Source organism: Melitaea cinxia, chromosome 18 (genome assembly GCF_905220565.1).
Source record: "Melitaea cinxia chromosome 18, ilMelCinx1.1, whole genome shotgun sequence".
NCBI classification, from domain to species: Eukaryota; Metazoa; Arthropoda; class Insecta; order Lepidoptera; family Nymphalidae; genus Melitaea; species Melitaea cinxia.
In genome coordinates, this window is record NC_059411.1 from 15,098,842 (window position 1) to 15,119,157 (window position 20,316).

At 32.5% G+C, this 20,316-nt stretch overlaps 1 long non-coding RNA gene across 1 annotated transcript; it reads left to right on the forward strand.

The window, feature by feature from the left end:
• Window positions 1-3,186: 3,186 nt before the first annotated feature.
• Window positions 3,187-20,011, forward strand: LOC123662189. Its single transcript, XR_006744449.1, has 2 exons — window positions 3,187-3,312; window positions 19,808-20,011. It is a non-coding gene; the product is annotated as an uncharacterized LOC123662189 (long non-coding RNA).
• Window positions 20,012-20,316: the final 305 nt, after the last annotated feature.

Here is a 20,316-nt window from a genome sequence, read left to right on the forward strand (position 1 = left end):
CCACTACTAAAGAATTGAGTGAATAATGTGATACACGAGAAAAAAATTAAAGACGATATAGTGTTTTTAATTCGAAATATTCGAAATCGAACCACATAAATCTTCAGTCAAATTACATATAATCATTTAACATAGACCATTGCTTAAGAAAATATTATCGGAGTTGAGATTTTTACGTTATTATATTAATAAAAATAACTGACTTCAACATTTATTATGTTATTAACTATAAATTCGTTTTTAAACATAGAATATTAAAAAAAAAAACTGTATTTGTTCTATCGTAAAATATAATACATTATTTAAAACTTTTATGATATCTACCATAAATAAAATTAAAAACTCATTACTCTATTTATTAAAAACTCTACTACCATATCTGTTGAGCATTTACTTTGGAAATTAATCTCCTTAATCGGATATAAAAGGTTTGTTTATTTAAAGCTTGTGTTCATGTTACATATATTGATTTATTATTATTTCATAAAAAAATATTGAACAACATCCAAAAACTATACAATAATAATAACAGTTATCACGTAGACTATACATTACACACTGTATAGCCATCATACATAGACGATACATAAAAATCTTACGCTTTTTTAACAGTACGGACTTTTATTACCGGCTAGGGTATCCCTCAGCAACGCTTCATGAGGAACTTCATTCCAAATATTCGTTGAAATCCTTCTTCATTTTCCTGTCGTAGCCTAAAATTAACTTAACTAGTCAAACATTTTAGTAGGCAAAAGATTTAAAAAAAAATCAGCGGAAAAAATCCAATTTAAAATATCTTTGGAATCGGTCAGTTTTTCCAATCCTATCCATTAAATGTACACAGATTTGTCAGATCAGTATTTTGGTCAAACCGAACTCGGCTCAGTAACGAAGGCAAAACAAATCGTAACTGGATTAAAACCCATGTGGATTGTCGGCGGCGGTTCAACTGATGTCTATTGTTTTAGACGTATATATTGAAATAATCCATTTTTGCGTGAAGATTTTTTACATAAAGATACATTCCAAAAATGTTTTTTTCATTTGTGGACAAAATTGTCCGTCAAATCTAAAATTGGTTAATACAAAAATTCCAGCAACAGCATTACTTATGTGAGTTATAAAAATCCACCATTTCGTGTCAACTTTTTTAGAAAAGTAGGCTTAATTTGTGACATAACAGTACTTACGATAAATTGTACAAAGAAAAGAGCAAGCTATTACTTTAGAGTTGATTACATAGTATCAAAAAGACGCACTGAAACTATATAAAAGGGAAACACTCATCAAAATGACAGTTTAATTTAAAAATCAATGAAGTACATCAGAAAATTGATGTAAATCTTTGATAGTTTTGTCATACACAATATTTATTTATACTGTAAATGAACTTAAATGTTTTTGGTTTAATTTCTTCATTTATTATATTAATGGTTATTGATTAAAATTAGCATTTTCAGTCTCGTTTACCTTTTGAACCAATCTATCAAGTTCTGTTCAAAACTCGCCTGTAAATGTCAATATGCTTCAAGCTTCTGCAGTTGCTCATTAAAACTTGTCCCCGTGTTAAGTCGCAATAACTCTTGTACTGAAAATCGATCCTTCAATTCTAGCCTTTAAAACCACCAGATTAAAGGCGATGTTAGAATAGAAAATAATGTGTTCAAATGGTAGACCGTACGTAGTAATACGTAGTTCACAAAGCGCGGATCACGTAAGCCCGATAGTTCGTGACATAGTTTTTGATAATTTTCAAAGTACGATGAAGTGGAAAACCGCTAATTTGGGGTTGACGAAACACGAGATGTTGTTAGTATTACATTGTATCGCTGTTCATCAAAAGTATGATCGAAAGACATACTTAATTTTGTTGCTTGAAAACATTAGTATATTTTGTTACAGAACCTTATATTTTTTTTAAATCAATAACGAGGAGCCACAAATATCCACTAAAATCTCTCTCATTTCTCAACTCTCATTAAATTATGATATTAAAATAAAAATATTATTATTTACTTTCATATCTATCTTAATAATTAGTTATTATTATTTTTTTATATCCTAAAATAATAAATATTTACGAACATTAAAGCTTCGTAGATGATCCTTTTAAAACTAAATTGATTTTTTTTCTATCAATTAAACTGAATAATGAAACAAAAACTAATGAAGTATAAAATATCGAGGGATTTGCTTCTTAGAAGAATGAATATTTAATCGAGTGCCTTATACCTTTCTTAGAAATAACTGAAAAGAATAACGCTTCCATAAACACTTCACACTCCACGGCCCCCAGTAGGATTTTCTCCTGTATCGAGGGTCCGGAAACACACACAATACACAAGCACGAACGCCCAGACAACGACAAACATGGTCAATACAAATGTCTGTTGTGAGCGGGGATTGAGCCCGCGACCGCCAGCGTAACAGCCAGTGCTGTGGCCGTTTCGCTAACGCTCCGTCGATATATAATAAGAATATCAAATAGAATAGTTGTAGCCTTGAGTTGTCAGTATCTCAAAAAGGTGAAACAATTACATATAACGTGACATGGAGTAAACTGTGTACAGTACTCACAAAAGACTTAAGCACACATCAGACAAAAAAAGTATTAGATCACACTAAATTCACACACAAAGTCGATGCTCTATAGTATAGAGCCTATACAAATAATATAAATATGACGTGCCCGTTGGCGCAGTTTTTAGTGGCCCTGCTTTCTATTGAACGGGTTGCGGGTTCGATTACCGCTTGAGTCTGAGTGTAATATATTTATATATTAAAATATTCAGCTATAACAGTCGACTGTTGCCTGTAACACAAGCATTAAGTTGCTTAACATGGGAATAGACGACCGTGTGTGTATGTTATAAGATATTTTAAATTAAAAAAATAAACAACAACAAAAAAGCCTACAACTTTCTACGTAGTCGTACTAATAATAAGCAGATGTTTTGCCTATAACCTGAGAGATTTTTAAGTTTGGAAGAATTCTTTAGGGAAGAAAAAGTATTATACAATATATTTCTATTCAAATAATCATAGGCATAAGCTTATTAACTTCGTCGGAAGACATGGGTAAGAAATATTGAGAGAAGATAAGAAAAGAGATTTTAAGAATTAGCAATAATTTTTCTTCTTTATCAGTAGTTTTAAATTCATCTTTTGTTTTGCACGTGATATACGATAACCACATCCGTCACCCCAATTATTTTGGCTTGGAACTCAATAAAATATGGCGTGACCGTTGGATCCAATCGGGTTTTTCAATTAGCTGTGTGGTTTTGTTATTGTGGCGATTCAGAAGATAAGGTCAGTAATAAAATATTATTTCTGTCGTGTTCCGACTAATTATGTTATGTTTTGTACGTAGGGACAATTGTTTCGTTAGTTCCTGATATGGTGTTTGTGTTCTTACAAGCAATTAGTTTTCTTTTAATTATTTAAGTAAAATTAAAAATACTTATTAACCAATAACTTCGCTCCAGCTTGTAATACTACTGGGCATAGGATTCTTTCCTCATGTAGGAGAAGGATCAGAGCTTAATCCACCACGCTGCTCCAATGCTGATTGGCGGGTATATTCCCTGCTATGAATAACAATCGCTATCAGGTGTACATGATAACAACCGGGACCGATGGCTTAACGTGCTCTCCGAGGCACGGTGGGGAGACCCACATGGACTGCACAAACACTCAGACCACGGCAAACACCTCTACGGCCAATACAAATGTTTGTCATGTGCGGGGATCGGACCCGCAACTGCCAGCGCAACGGGTACAATCCATGGCTGTAACCGTTGCGCCAACGCGGCGTCATCGGCATTTAATTATCTGTTACCTACTAGTGACGATACATTTAAAGTGGCTGAAAGTGGAGAGTAGAGGGTGAGCTAAGTGACAAGCTAAGAATGAGATCTAAGTCAAATAGTTTACGAAAGTATGAATAATTGACTGTGTTTAATTTAGCCGAGGGATTCGACTAAGGTCTGATTCTGTTTAGTGTTAATAAAGTTTTTTAAATAACATGCAGAGGTCTTAATGAAATTTATCTTTAGAGACAAATGGATATAAGATTGTATGACACTAAGTTACTTAGAAAATACAACCAATAGGTAAGATTTTACTAAATGAATTACAGCTTGGTCAGTAAGCTGATGAATGCGTGTCGCGAGCGTTACGAAAAGTGTGATCGAGCGAGACGGATGGAGCAAGAGAGAGAGGTACGAGCCCACATTTTCTTTCTCTCTTTCTCTTATAGTCAGTTACGTTTTCCTATATCTAAGACACAGTTCAGTCCTATTTTGCAGGCCTATTGCTAAAGAAGTTTTACTTCAGTTGTGTGTCTAAGGCACAGTCGTTTTTACTATGTATCTTTCTGATAATGAAATAATTTTAGTGATCGGATCAATATTTGCGAAGATTACACCCTACAAACAAATATACGTTGAACTGACTGACTGACTGACAATTTAATTATATTACTAAATGTACACAACTCCAAGTGTATCAACTTTGAACCAAATTGCCTGTTTTTGTAATAACGTTCCTTAATTGAGTTGGTACAATTTTTAAATTCTGTTGTATGGTTATACTGAGATTTTTATGTTACAAAATAAGTCGGACTAAGTAACTTGGCTCGTTTATAAAGAAACCGGCCAAATAGCGTGGTAAAAGTTAACGACCTGTACTTAACAAGATGTAAAATTGGTTAAGCGCGAGCCGGTTTAATATTTGCAAGATAAAAATAATAATGTTAAAATAGATTAGGTAATTGACGTTAAAATTATTAGCCTTACTGAGATGCAACGTGATTAAAAGGCTAATCTGCGAAAGTTACTTTTTTGTACTTAAAACAAGATTTGGGTTAGTAACTCTGGCAAAATTGTGATGACTGAGTGACTTGATGTTATATTTTTAACTTTAAATTCCCTGCCGCTCCCATACATGTATAGGCAACATTATTTTTGGAGAGGTATATAGCAAAAGTAACAGAATTGCATACGCAAATATCCTTTATTAAGTTTACGTGGATGTCTTCCGTCATGCGCTGGCACAACGTTCACGGCACTAGTTTGTGGCTGTTGCGCTGACACCGGGCCTTGGAGAGCACGTCAAGCCGTCGGTCCCGGTTATTATCTTGTACGCCTGATAGCGATCGTTACTTATAGTAGGGAATATATCCGCTACCCGCATTTGAGCAGCGTGGTGGATTAACCTCTGATCCTTCTGCCACATGGGGAAAGAGGCCTATTCCCAGCAGTAGAATATTACAGTCAGAAGCGTATATCTTCTATATTTCTTTTTGAGTTCCAATGGCGTATCGTTGAGTGTTTGATAATATACCTTTAACTTCGACTATCTTTATGAAAACGCAACGCCTATTGTGATCTTTGGATCTCAAACATAATGTATATCAAGTTCTACCGACTCTTATATTTAAAATAGTCTCAATTGTAAAATTGATAAACGACAATCCCCCTAATTGGTTACAAAATTTCGGTTTAAAATAAGGATTGAAATGGAAATGGGATAACAACTAAAATGAAATAGGACAATGCCATGAAAGTATCTGACTTGCTGGAGATAATGAAAAAAGTTGTTCGAAGGATCATTTGCTTCTCTGACCCCACCGGGAGGCGTAAAGTCTAAGTTCAGTTTGAGTCGGATGTACGCGTGATGCTACGTGTGATTTTATTCAGTGTCGAATCATTGAGTTCGACTTGCAATTTGATTGAAATTAAAGAAGATAATCAAACTGAATCTTATATTAATAATTTTACAATGCTTGATTGCTTATTTGTTTACAATGATAGAGGAAAGGGGAAAAAGAAGGTCCATTTTACATAATGGCCGCTTTATATAAATCGTTCTGTCACTCACTTCACTGTTCATAGACAATATCACAGTTTATATAGACAACTTCACACCGACGACCGACGAATAAAGAACGGTCGCGTGCTGTTGTAGTGTTGCTATACGAAATAAATGGCAGACGTTCCTTAACATTCAAGATATGCTCAATTCTTAATTTGTTTAGTATTTTAAATTACAATTGAATTTTATATATTTTGACAATGTGACAATAATACACAAAAGACAATGACAAACGTACAAAAGATAGAACTAAACTTCAAATTCTTATAGTGATCCAGACTGGCTTATATAAAAACTTACAAAAATATAAATAACTGAGAGAAATATTGTTGAAAAAGTGAGCTTTAATAAATAATAAAGTTAGCTTAATAATGATATAATTGAAAGAAAAAAAATATAAATAAAACTTACGAAACGTATCTCTGTCTCTCTTTCTTCACTAAATTATATCTCCCTCTCAACTTCCGTTCACCTCGCCCGATCACACTTTTCTTAACGCTCTCGTCAAGCACTTACTAACTTACCCCTAAAGTCAAGTTTGTGTACAGAAATCTTATTTTAAAAATATTTGGTTAAAAAGGTGTAATAAATGTAGATAATTATAATTAATTAATCTACACAGCGTTTTGGTGTTACGCATCTCAACTTCTGTACTCCTGATTCTCGCAACTTTGAAAGATAATTACTTCCTAGATGTAAAAACCTTGCCTTTTATACTCGAGAAAAAAAGTTACTTTAGCTACCCTGATAAACTGTTAAAGTTGTAGCTCAGAGATCCGGAGGTGTGCCGTGTTACTTCGCCTTTTTACTATTCCTATTACTTACTTTGTCTTTCGTTTTCCCGCTCTATTAACGTAAGATAACAATTTAAGTTATCTTTCACGTGCGATAAAAACTGTATCATAGGATAGACTTAAGTCTTTTCGACTTGTGGCTTTTAATACTATTGAAGGTGGAATCATAATATTCTGGATAAAAGTGAGTTAATTGCAATTGTATTTTAAGTAAGTTTTTATATCTTTGTAATTAAAATAGAGACCATTCTTATAATAATCCTTCTGTGAAGTAAAAAATTTGTAATCTCAATCCATTCAAATTTCAGTTTAATAAAACAAATGTCCATCGTACCAAATATTTTCGAAACGCATCCGAAGCCAAAACTGTTAATAACAAAAAAAAAATCCCTTTCTAAGACTCAAGTGAAATTTATAAAACAAAATTATACAAAGATAAAATATAACCCGTAAAAGTTGTACGTGTTAATTCATTTCGTCCAATTTACACACATCTCTTTACCTTCAGTACAAATATCAGACTAAAGAGTCGGGCCATTAGTTATTCTGAACACGTGTTTGATACGTGCAATGCTATAGCCTGGCATTCCGAGTGCAATCAGGACTACCCATAATGTGACCTCTTTGAATAGTATTCTGATAAACGTTTAAAATTTCTTTTGAACAATTGATGGGTACTTGGAAATTTAATGACTTGAATTTTCGGCTTTTTGAGCCCAAATTTTCACTTGGGCTCTTTTTTAAAGTCACAGCAACCGCGATATTTGGATTGCAGAAATTCTTAAATGATTCTTAAATGACTTAATGAAAATCGCAACGAAATATCCATCAAAAGCCAAGCAGCCGAATAATCTTTCTTTTTAAGCAATAGATTTTAGAGCACCCTACATTTTCCTGGACAAAAAAAAAATCTGCAGAAATATCTACGGCCAGAAACTAGCAATGAATATATTGACTTACCATGTAACATTTATAAATCATAAACTTATGCTCAAATGAGCAAATCGCGTATACGTTTCGGAACCAATGTCCCTAAACAATGATGCGTGCGAAATAAATCGTCTGAGGCCGGATCTTCTAGATTTTAGTGCCAAATTCAGTATTTGGCAAATCGTGTGGAAATCCAACGACAGTTATTGGAAGAGCCGGTGAATTAGACCGGATGGTGGACACCGGCTTATTGTTAGATCGTAGATTTCACATGATTGCGTTGCTGGTTATAACGTGTATTTTGAGTGTTGCAATGTTTGCGCCAAATATGGTTTGAAATTTTTATATCTACTATTTTAGTGATTTAAAGTGATAGAGTAAAATGATAAAGTGTATTTTGATTTTCTGTCTATGGTAAACGATTCAGCGTGGTATAGTATAACTAAATTATTTACTCATAAATTAATAATATTCCATCCACTGGTAATCATGACAAAACAAGATTGATGGTTTGTTATTATCTTTTTACTATATTCGTTATTAAAATTTTGTATTATTAAGGTAATAAGAACAATTAGGTAATATGTATTTACAATAAATATAATATGTGACGATCATAACTCAAATCTTATTACAAACATTAGATGGTCTAACAATAAATTTCATGGTCCATCTTTAAAATCCTTGAAAAATCTATTTTGTTCCACGTAACCTTCAAGTCAAAAACCTTTCAAACATTTACAACAAAACAGTACTTAATACGCTGTAACATAAAACAAGGCAACAATTTAGGCAAACCACGAAACAGAACGATATACGAAATAATGGCGGAAGTGCTCTCCGTTCCCGCCAAATGGGAGAATTCACTTCCGGTGCGGCTCCGGAAGTTTACTTAGCCGCCGGCGACCCACCTCCGGTAAGGTTGTGTGTAGACAGTTTGAATTTCAATTTGTATCAATACAATATCTATTACTTAGAATCTTGCGGAGTTATTGAAAGAAAATATTTCGATTTGAAAAATGTAAATATAAAATTGAAAAATTTAATAACTGTTGGTTTTCATACAAAAAAAACCGACTTCAATTATAGTATTTACAATATACAATACAATACACATTTGTAGGGATAACTCAATAATCACTCGTTACAGATGTGTCTAACTTAAATGGTACCAAACGACAGGCACCAACCAGTCTTTGATAAAAAAGAATTATCAAAATTGTCTAACCAGCTAAAAAGTTATTATGTAATACAAAAAAAAAAGAAAAAGCTTTGAAGTTAAAAACGTGACTTCTAAGCAGACATTATATTTCAATTTCGGTGAATTGAAAGAAAGAAAAAAAGAAACACGTTTATTCGGAACATCATACAAATTGAATAGTAAATACAACTAAATAGACAAAAAAACTACGTATATAAACCAAAAGAACAGTAATATAGATAGCAAAAAAAAAATCAACAGCATAAAAAACACGTCATAAAAATTTTAAATCTAAAATTTCCAAATAGTTTAAAAAAAAAACGAAAAAGAAAATTGACAGTAATTATATATATATATAAACTCCGACTGCAGCTGTGTGTTGTGTGGAGTTGGCTTTCATAAAAACAAAAACGAACACTTATTTTCAGTGATAGTGTTTTGACTAGCGCGAAAAGTATCATTCATTTCTTCACTTCAGCCTATTGTAGTCCACTGATGGACATAGGTCTCCACAAGTTCGCACCAAAAATGGCGTGAACTCTGGCGTGATTTCTTAATTATTTTTATTTGTGAAAACGCCTTATATATCTTTGTTATACATTAACACTATCCATGATAATATTTGAATTGGTCCCAAAAATTATTTTCTTTTGAAGTGATACTTTTTTATGTACGCTTGACTTGGGAAGTAGGCTGGTTAAATGCGTAGTAAGAGCGTTACGAAAAGTGTGATCGGGCGAGGCGAACGGAAGTTGAGAGGGAGATATAAGTTAGTGGAGATAGAAAGAGGGAGAATTAGGTTTCGTATATTACTGTAACTGTTGAAGTTTTACTACAATCGTGTTGTCTAAAGCGCACTCGGTTTTTTATTATTTCTAATATTCAATTGGATATAATCTGTAAACACAGTTTTATAACAAAATATCGTTTACTACTATAAAATAATTTTTTATATTTTCATGTAATAGATAACGACTGCACATTATTTTAATTATAAAGTATGATAAGAATTCAAATATTCTTTTTAAGTCAATAATTTAATTATTTATATTTTATCACACTAAAGAGGTGGGTAGCAGTTAATCTGAGCTCATCCACTTTTTGGACGGGAACTTAGGTATACACATGTGTATACTACCTAGTTACGGAAATTGTATTTTAGACGAGGGGAAAGCTGATGTGAAGGTAAGCCACCCTTACCTGCTCTTCAGTGGAAACGCCCATGAATGCAATTCTGTCTTTATGTCTGGAAACATACCTTTTATGTTATATCAACAACATATTATCTCTTTTTAATCGACTTCAAAAAAGGAGGAGTTTACTCAATTCGACCGTATATATATATTTTTTTTAATGTATGTTCGGGGATAACTCCGTCGTTTATGAACCGGTTTTGATAATTCTTTTTTTTCTGGAAAGGAAATATCCCTAGTTTGGTACCATGATAAGGAAACCAGGATCTCATGATGCAGTCCCAGAGAAATCGAGGGAAACTTTCAAAAATCCGCATAGCTTTTTACTGGGTGTACCGATTTAATGATTTTTAATTTTATCGAAAGCCGATGTTTATCATGTGGTCACATTTAAATTTCATCGAGACCTGATTACAACTTTTGGAGTAATCTTTGATAATGCATATTTACTAGACAATTTTTTCGTCTACCTACGTTGTTTTTCTTCGTTTGCCTGCAAACACAATTATATAAATAAGAAATCTGCTGAAACATTTTTCAGATGACTATTTCCTATTAAATTTAAACGTCTATTTAGAACAAGTTATACTTGACTATTCTGACTATACTTTTATTATTACTATCATTATTCTGAAGTAAGAGGTGGTCAGTGATCAAGCAACAAGTTTATTTAAATAAAATTGATAACATAATTAAAATAACACCCCTTACGGTAATTCTGATCTTTGTAATGTTATTTTACTGTCAAATTTGTGCATAACTAAGCAAGGCACTACTGACACACAACCATAATAATTCCCAGCATTGTTCCTAGCCTACTACTTGACGATTCTCCTCTTCTATTAATAGTAGAATCTACATTCCAAACCAATGGTAGCTTTACTTTTTCTCCAATTAATTTATTAAAAAACGAATATAGTTTTAATTTGTAAAATGACAACTCCAAATTTATTTTGAAGCCTACATGAATAAGACTAATTTTTGATTTTAACTTTGACTCCTCGTACATATTTTCTATACCACCGTCAAATCATAGCCAATAATAAATCCATTAATACAAAAGCAACATTAAAATACTCAACCTAAAAGAGGGGTAGAAATAAACCAGCATAGCTTGTACAGGCCATTTGCGTACAATATGATCAAATGTTAGCGTGCGTCGAATAGTTAGCGTTAAGTGGCACACTTAAATCACGCAGGTGAATATTGACCTTTGTAATAATGTTACATTTTATGAAAGACATAGGATTCGGGGATTATTACAAGTGGGCAGATTTCGATGTGTAATTTTACACGGATGCCTTTGTCGATTAACAAAAATATGATAGAAACGCTTAAATAAACGCTTCACACTCAACGGAAAACATACGACACACAAGCACAAACACCCAGACCACGACTAACATCTGTATGGCCAATACAAATGTCCGTTGTGAGCAGGGATTGAACCCGCGACCGCCAGCGCAGCAGTCAGTGTTGTGACCGCTGCGCCAACGCGTCGTCAGATCTTTAATAAACAAGTGAATATCAAATAAAAGACAAAACTTCAAGTTTTAGTTTAATAAATCAATTAATATTATAAATGCGAAAATTTGAAGAATATGTGTTATTTTTTATGCATATATGACACTTAATTGCAATGAATCTAATAACCGTAGGAGATACTGAATGCAGTATTACTGAATAACACTGCTATTTATTTGTCCCAAATATCCTATAGGGAATCAGAAGCAATGCCTTCAGCCATAAGAACGTCTTAAGTACCGTTCCCAAATAACGGAAAAGTAATTGAATTCTGATAGCTTCCTGTATCTGGCTTGCTAAATAAAATACATTTTTTAATCATGTTTTTTCCTCATCTATGTTTCACCTGGAGAAAAACAAAATTATGTTATCCTTAAAATTAATTGCACAAACATTTCACATCCCAAAAATCTAAAATTCGTGTAAAAACGTTTTACGACCTCATAAACATGGTAAAGGGTGCCCCATGGAAGAATCCTGCAATCTAATCTCGACTAATCGAATGTGAGATAGCGACATTGAAGAAAACACACGAATACCAACTGCGTTCAGAAACGCCTGTTATAATTATAATTTCGTTTGTTCGAAATTTAAAAAAATCGAATTTAAATACATTGACAAGTAATACAACGTAATTAGATGAAAATATACTCAAGTAAATACCACTACGCAATATTAGAGACGATCAAAAAGTGTTCGTCAGATCTTGATCTGGATGAAATCATTTCTCAAGCACTAGCTATATACTAGCACTAGCTATAAATTAAAAAAGGATAATTTGAATCGGTTTACCCAGTAAATTTTTTAGAGGTTAGTTTAGAGGATTTGTTTTTTTTTTAAATTTTAACAAAACATAATTAATTAAATATCAAAAAAATAAATAAAAGAAAATCATTATTATTCCTACTTAAGATGAGATTAAAGATTTCATTCTGAATCCGAGCCACGGCTTACTAAAAATTACTCACAAATATTCCGTATCACATATATTTGGTACTATATATTTTTAAAATCAAGGTTACGGGGTTAGGCCTTTCTTTATTTATTTAGTTTTTGTGTTTATATTTCAAGTATACCAATTGTAATTCGAAAAATACGCAATTCGATAAAAATAAATCTTTATAGAAATCCCTTTACACGGCAAATTCTCTTATACGCAGCCCTATAAATGACATATCGATATTTATTTAAAAATACAAATAAACCATAAATAGAAAAAAGGTAATCAGGCGCTAAACGAAAATATATATTTAAAAATAAATCGTGTGATATATATATTACATAAGCGCTTAAAGTGGCATTATTGGCGCGTGTGTTTCACCAGACATCCCCAGGTGAATGTTAAGCGACAATATTAGGGTTAAAGGGGTGATATCGAAATGTTTACCAGCATAATTATAGCCTCGTTTACTTGTAATTTTAATATTTTTAACATGTTTTACATATTTGCTTGATAAAATCATTATTAACTTATTTATTTAAAAACACAATAAAAATTTATTTCGAAATTTTACAATATTTACATTGTTACGGTATCGTACATGTCGTACAGTAAGTTATTTTTGAAATTGCAAGGAATTTTTTTTCTAATAAAGATAAAGGCAGTCTAAAAAGGCAGTCCACTGCTGGACATAGGCCTCCACAAGTATGCACCAAAAATGGCGTGAACTCATGTGTTTTACCCATCGTTACCACGCTGGGCAGGCGGGTTTGTGACCGCAGAGCTCGCTTTGTTGCACCGAAGACACTGCTGCCCGTCTTCGGTCTGTGTATTTCAAAGCCAGCAGTTGAGTGGTTATCCCGGCATCGGTCGGCTTTTTCAGTTACAAGGTGTTAGTTAAAACTGTATTATCCCTTTTCCTCTCCTCGACACCCACGAGAAGAGAGTTATAAATAATATATAGACAATTTTATTCATTTTATTGAGAAGTTCAAAATTTTTGAACAAAAGACTAGAAGTTTAACTGGACAAGTTTACTTAGAATATAATTATAAATTCTTTGCAAACATGAGCTAAAAGTAGGCTCAAATGTTGTTTGTAAGTGGTCACTATTAGTGATAAGGTTGACTTGCACTTTTTTCAGTTAGAATATTGTTATTTTCCTTCTGTTAATAAACAAATAAAATAATGTTAAATAAATAAAATAAAATAAAAAGTTTAAAATAATTTTAATGTCAACATAATTTTCTATTGTAAATGTTTTTTAAGGAACGAATGCTAATTCCAGAAAATATAATGAAGTTAAAAAAACTTGTGTGTGTACTAATGTACGCACGTAAGAAGTTGTACTTCACGTTGCTAACTGCTTGACTAAATCTTCGTTGACTAACTAACTTCAGGGTGTCGGTTTTTTTGTAACGGTGTGCGAGCGAATCTTAAAAATTTACTGTAATAACGCGCCAAACACGCCAAAAGAAGCATAACTTTAATAAATATATTTAACGTCGAACAATTATTATCAGCAGACTTACAAAAGTTACTACACAAAGAGATTTACGCGCATTATTCAATAAAAATTAAGCACCTACAATTTGTTATATATATTATATGAGAAACTGCCATAAAAACCTCAATCAACAATGAATTTATACAACAATTCACATTTCTTATAACATCAGTAATATCTTATGCACCCTCAATTGCTTTTATTGAGAAACGAGACATTTATGGCTATCACTATGGGATTTCTGTGGTAATTAATTATACAAAAGGATATATAAGTCGCAATAAGGGCCCAGAAGAACGGCAAATGTCAAACTACTCCTCCCCGTTCTATTATATAATTGTTAACTCGTGTATTCTAGTGTCATTTGTTATTTATTAAAGGATTGGAGCCTGTATGTCCTTCCCTTAACTTTTACTAATCGTTATTGTATAGTACATGCTTTGTAGAACAACCGCTTTGGTTTAACACCGGCGGTTTGTGGGTCTGAATTGCGCTCGGGATGTATATATATATATATATATATATAAATATATATTTATTTATTTATTTATTTATTTATTTATTCATGGACAGCCAATAGCTAATACAGCAAATCTTATATCTAATACTAACACTAAATAACAAATAAGGTAGTTGTACAGGCTATGAAGGTGTCACAGCATGCTTAAATCTATGAAATTATTTCACTATTAATTAACTTTAACTATGCCTTAATCTAATAATTAAATAGGTATATTTTCTTACAATTTCTATTTTAACTTAATTTTTGTTAGACTCTCTTAAAAAGGTTAACAGACTCTTCCTGGAGCCTTGGATATTTGTATTTTTAAAAATATTTGTTACCGGTTTGGATGTCTGCTGGGAATGGGCCTCTTTCTCCATGTGGGAAAAGGTTTTCCCTACTATGTGTAGCGATCGCTATTAGGTTATTATGATAACAACCGGGACCGACAGTTTAACGTGCTCTCCGAGGCACGGCGGGGCTATCTACAAGGACAGACATTGAAAAAGAAATATTTGTAAAAATACAAATATCCATCCCGAGCGGGAATCGAACCGGTATACCCTTGGTGTTTTAGGGGACTACTCGCACCACTACACCAGAGTGGTTTTTAATCATTATAATTATTTATTTATTTACTAATAATAAACTTTACGCTTTATAATATTCAATGAAACGATAAATAAATGACTGTTTACGAAAGGTTTTCTATTAAAAATAATTGAAAGATCATTCAAATAAAGATAAAGAAAACTGGTCGTATCAACTACATTTACTTCCGGGGCGCTGAGTTTCACACTATATTTATTACCTTCGAAGGCTACGATTTAAAATAATAATACATAATTTCACATAATTTACTCCGATATGTATCGTAAATATAACAAGGCCTATAGGCCTATAAAGATCGTGTAAATATAGCCCGAGAGGTGAGTATAGGATATGACTTTAATCAATATTAATTGTAATCGTAACTTCTCATCGGGAATTAACGCGGCTTGGGGTAATGATATGCATATTGCGAATTATGCTAACCATTCTTGTAATGTAAATTATGATTCGTTATCAAAACATAAATTTACTTAAATTATATTCGTAATTATGTCAAATGTTAATTTTAACGTGATTATCTTGTTTAACGAGTGCTAAGTTCAAAAGAGTTATTAAATTAGATTTATTTGATTGTTTACGGTATCTGACAAAGTCTTCAGTCTTCATACAGTACAAATATGTGTGCATGAGTGAAACAACAATATTTGTTAATTTTGTTTATTAACCGACTTCAAAAAAGGAGGAGGTTACTCAATTCGACCGTATATATATATGTATGTATGTTCGGGGATAACTTCGTCGTTTATGAACCGATTGTGATCATTATTTTTTTGTTCGAAAGAAGATATCCTCCGTGTGGTACCATGATAAAGAAACTAGAATCTGATGAAGGAATCCCAGGGAAATCGAGGAAATCTCGAAAATCCGCATAACTTTTTACTGGATGTACCGATTTAATGATTTTTAATTTAATCGAAAGCCGATGTTCATGTGGTCACATTTAAATTTCATCGAGATCTGATTACAACTTTTGGAGTAATCCTTGATAATGCGTCCACCTACGTTGTAGTACTCGTCAATGTATTGCAGTCGGTTTTTTTCGTTTGTTAGCAAACACAACTATTTAGTTCATGTACAATTTATAAGAAATATTTTACATCACCTCTCTGACTATTTTTAGTTTCATAATAAAACATCAAACAAGCTAAATTACCGGTTGATGTCCATCAGTTCTCGGTTGCAATTTTATAAATATGCCTTCGAGCTTCGCGTGCATTTTAGTATCATATTATCGCCTTTAAGAAGAACAATTTTTAAATCATACCAATATGAGAGTAATTCTCTCTGTCACCGCAAAATGTGTATGTGGTGTATAGATGTCGATTAATTTTTGTTTTCAGATTTGAAAATAAATTATTTTACTTAAATTCGTGGAATTGTTCATAAATTTATTGAATTCAGTTGAAGATAATAGAAAATAAACTTAATATAAAATGATAAAATACTTTTATTTATGTATGGGTTCAAAAAACATTACTTTCTCTTCAACTTTTTGACTTAATCTTTACGTCAAGTATTTGATTTTATAAGACTTCCACTGTCTTATTGGATAAATTTATACCCAAGAGACGAACCCACGGACGATGCTAGTAGTTAATGAAACAAAATTTATAAAAATCTTCCCAGCTTTATTGAAACTTATTGTTTATATAGATAAAAATCTTAATATTAACAGGATTTAATGAACTGGTAAATTGAATTTTAATATCAAGTTTTCATCTTCATTGAATATAACTTTTTTTCGCTCGTTAGCAGGTTTGTGTGTAGATTTAATTATAAGATGTCGAGGAGTATAATTTATAATGTGTTTGAGAGATTAGTTGATTAATTGACAATGGCGACAACACCTTAGTCCACATGTACGATTTTATTTTTGTACTACCCACCATTAGGAAATCTAAACATTTTTGAATATCATATCAAGAATTGACCGTTCCAGCGGTTCGCTTAAACCGAAAATAAAATCATCATATCAGAAATTTCGATCTAGCGGGTACATCGTTCCATAGCTTAATTCGCTAGAGCGCCGACACGGTCAGTCGGAGACGCAGGTTCGATCCCCGCTAGAACGGTTAATTTTTGATATGATATTCAAAAACCTTAGTCCAAAGGTTATATCTTATTTTTTAGTGTGTCATTATGATCATTCCAACCGATGGCCATCCACTGCTGAACATAGGTCTCTTGCGAGGTCTTCCATCGTTTGAGATCTAGCGCCGCTTACATCCAATGGCTGCTAGTGACCCGTTTGATGTCATTGTCTTGTGAGAGGTCTTGCAATGCTGCGCTTACTAGTGCGAGAGCGCCATTCACTTGGGACCCCTTCTTCCATCGGTTGATCGAACTATGAGTCATAACGAACCGTCTCGTTCGTAGGTTAAATGAAAAAAAAAAAGAAATAAATAAAACTATGTATAAAACAAATAATAGGTTTTTACTTTTAATGTTCTTGCCACGATATTGATAGTGACTGTGAAGTAAATAATAAACAAAAATAAATGCCTTACACCGTTCGGCCCCCACTGGGATTATCTCCTGTGTCGGGGGTTCCGAAAACACACACAATACACAAGTACTAACGCCTAGACCACGACACACATCCATACCACCAATTCAAATGTTTGCCATGTGCGGGGATCGAACCCGCAACAGCGTAACAGCCACAAACCAGTGCTATGACCATTGCGCCAACGCTTTGTCAAGTAAAGAAACTTATATCTAAGTTTCTATTTTACATTGTACTACAAGAAAAAGTGAAATATAAGCTATTATCAAATTATTTAAATATTCATAACATCTTGACCTTATTTTAAAACGAGTTCGTTATTATCTAATAACTCTACTCACCTTTACCTCGAACGTCTCGATTATAGAGACTATATTGGGGAAGCGGCCCTTGTCCATTAGCGGGAAGTTTATAGTTGATAAAGATGTGTGGACTTTAGTTACACTGTACTTCATGCAAGATATTACTCATTTTATACTAAAACAGAGTTTACATATTTCAAAAGAGTAACCGCAGAGTTTCTTTTCAATTTTCTCTGCAGAATCTACATTCCGAATCAGTCAGCTTTACTTTTAAAAATAATAATCACTTTATAGTTTTAATTTGTGAAATGACGAATAGAAAATGCCTTCGAATCCTATTTGAATGAAGTTGTTTTTGAATTTGATTTTTTTTATTTAGTTAATGATCAAATAAATATCATATAATATATATAATAAAAATAAAACAAAGCTTTTAAGGTTTTACAACTCTATTAAATACATTTCGTAAAGATACATTTAATAAAAGTGTTAAAATAAAACACACACAGACGTTTACTTAACTCGTATATTCAAACTCGTATATTTATTATTTAAACACATTAAAAAACAGAATTAGAAGTCTCATAATATCATCTGTGCAATAATCTTGACACCGCGAATTAACAGACGGCACACCGTCATCTATTAGTAAATGAAGGAACTAAATACATTAGTCTTTGACTCGACGCTCAACGCCATCTATTAATAGATGAAGAAACTGAATACATTATTCTTTTTATCAAATCAATATTAATCTTTTACTCAAAAGGTAAAAAACACACTGAAATGAACTTATCAATCGAATCTCAATTGCATTAGAATTTTGAAATACGTAGTAGCTATGTTTTACAGATCTATGCATTATTAAGTATGGTTTCATAACTAAAGCGTCAAAAAGTAAAAAAACGACTGAAGTAAAACTTACAAAACATATGTGTCTCATTTTTAATCTTCACTTACTTATATCTCCCTCTCAAGTTCCGTTTTCCTGGCCCAATCACACTTTCCGTAACGCTCTCGTCACGCATTCACCAGCTTACACCCCAAGTCAAGCGTGCGTGAAGAAGTTTAACTTCAAAATCCACAAATACACACACACAATAACAAAATTGAGGCTCAATTAACCTTTCCATTAACCAAATATTTTCATTTAATTGAGTGTTCAAAAGAATGAACTTATTGCTCACGAAACATCGATCGATTGCATAATTATTATGAAAATTTTAATGTAATTTATTATTCATTGAACTGAGATGACTCAGTTGAGTGAAGAAGGAAACCGGTTCCGTAGCATATTAATATCCGTTCGTTCCTACAACGTTGCTTTATGCTCCAGGGTTTATTGGTTTGATTCCCGTCTCGATTCAACTTCCTTAGGTATATTACACTAGTTTAATAACTTCATTTCAAAGGTTTAATAAAAAAAAAATATTACGAATATATAAATATATTTTTTCTTATTTTTTCTATTTTTTTTTGAGTTTTCTCCTTGAAAATCGACTTTCATCTACGGCCCTCGGTATGGATAAAATATGAGGAGTAAAATGTATGGAAAAAATGACCTCATTACGTTTCTCATAACGCCATCTATCGCGTTAAGCCTAAAGGCGTAACGACATTTTCTAATAATGCCATCTCGTTGTAACAAACCATCGATAGATGGCATTATTTCAATCGTTTATTTACTATTTGATATAGTTTTAATCTTTTTCTAAGACTAGTAAGCCTTTTTGTGCCTCAATAGACAGTCGATCTGAAGGAGTAAACTCCAGTCGTGCGTCGGAGCTGACACACACACTTTTGTTTTGTTAAAAAGTTTTTGAGTTTTCAATTTTCCTGAACTCTAAACGCAATACCTCGTTTTACTAGACAGTATAAGTAAACGTTATTTAAAATAACAAGAACAGTCTATTTTCCAGATTCATGAAAAGATTGAACACACTAACTTAGCGTGAGAAAAACTTGGCAATCTTGGTAAAGGAGGACTCCTGACCCAATCAAGAAAGTCGACTTAATGCGCACTCAAAGGGGAATTAGCGCAGACTCAAAATTTCAAATGGAAAAACTTTGGACGCCACCGAGGGACACATTCGGATTAATTAAAGACAAGTGTAATCCCTTTAGAAGACGTTTTCATTACCTCTCCCTTATTTTTTTCCTTGAGATTAAGTTTTTCATTTTGATGTTAGGGGTTATCTAAGAAATCATTCATTCATGTCTGTGCAATCCTTTCAAAAAAAAAAGTATGCTATTCATACATGGAAGAATTGAAATTTCTGAAAAGTCGTAGGAAGTTAGGCCGCTGGGATTTCTTCTATAAACGACGATTATCTCGTATAAAAGATTTGAATCTAACACATTTTATTCGAATTTTATTCTATATAGAATTATTTCGAAGTTATAATTCACATACTTGCACTTGTTTGTA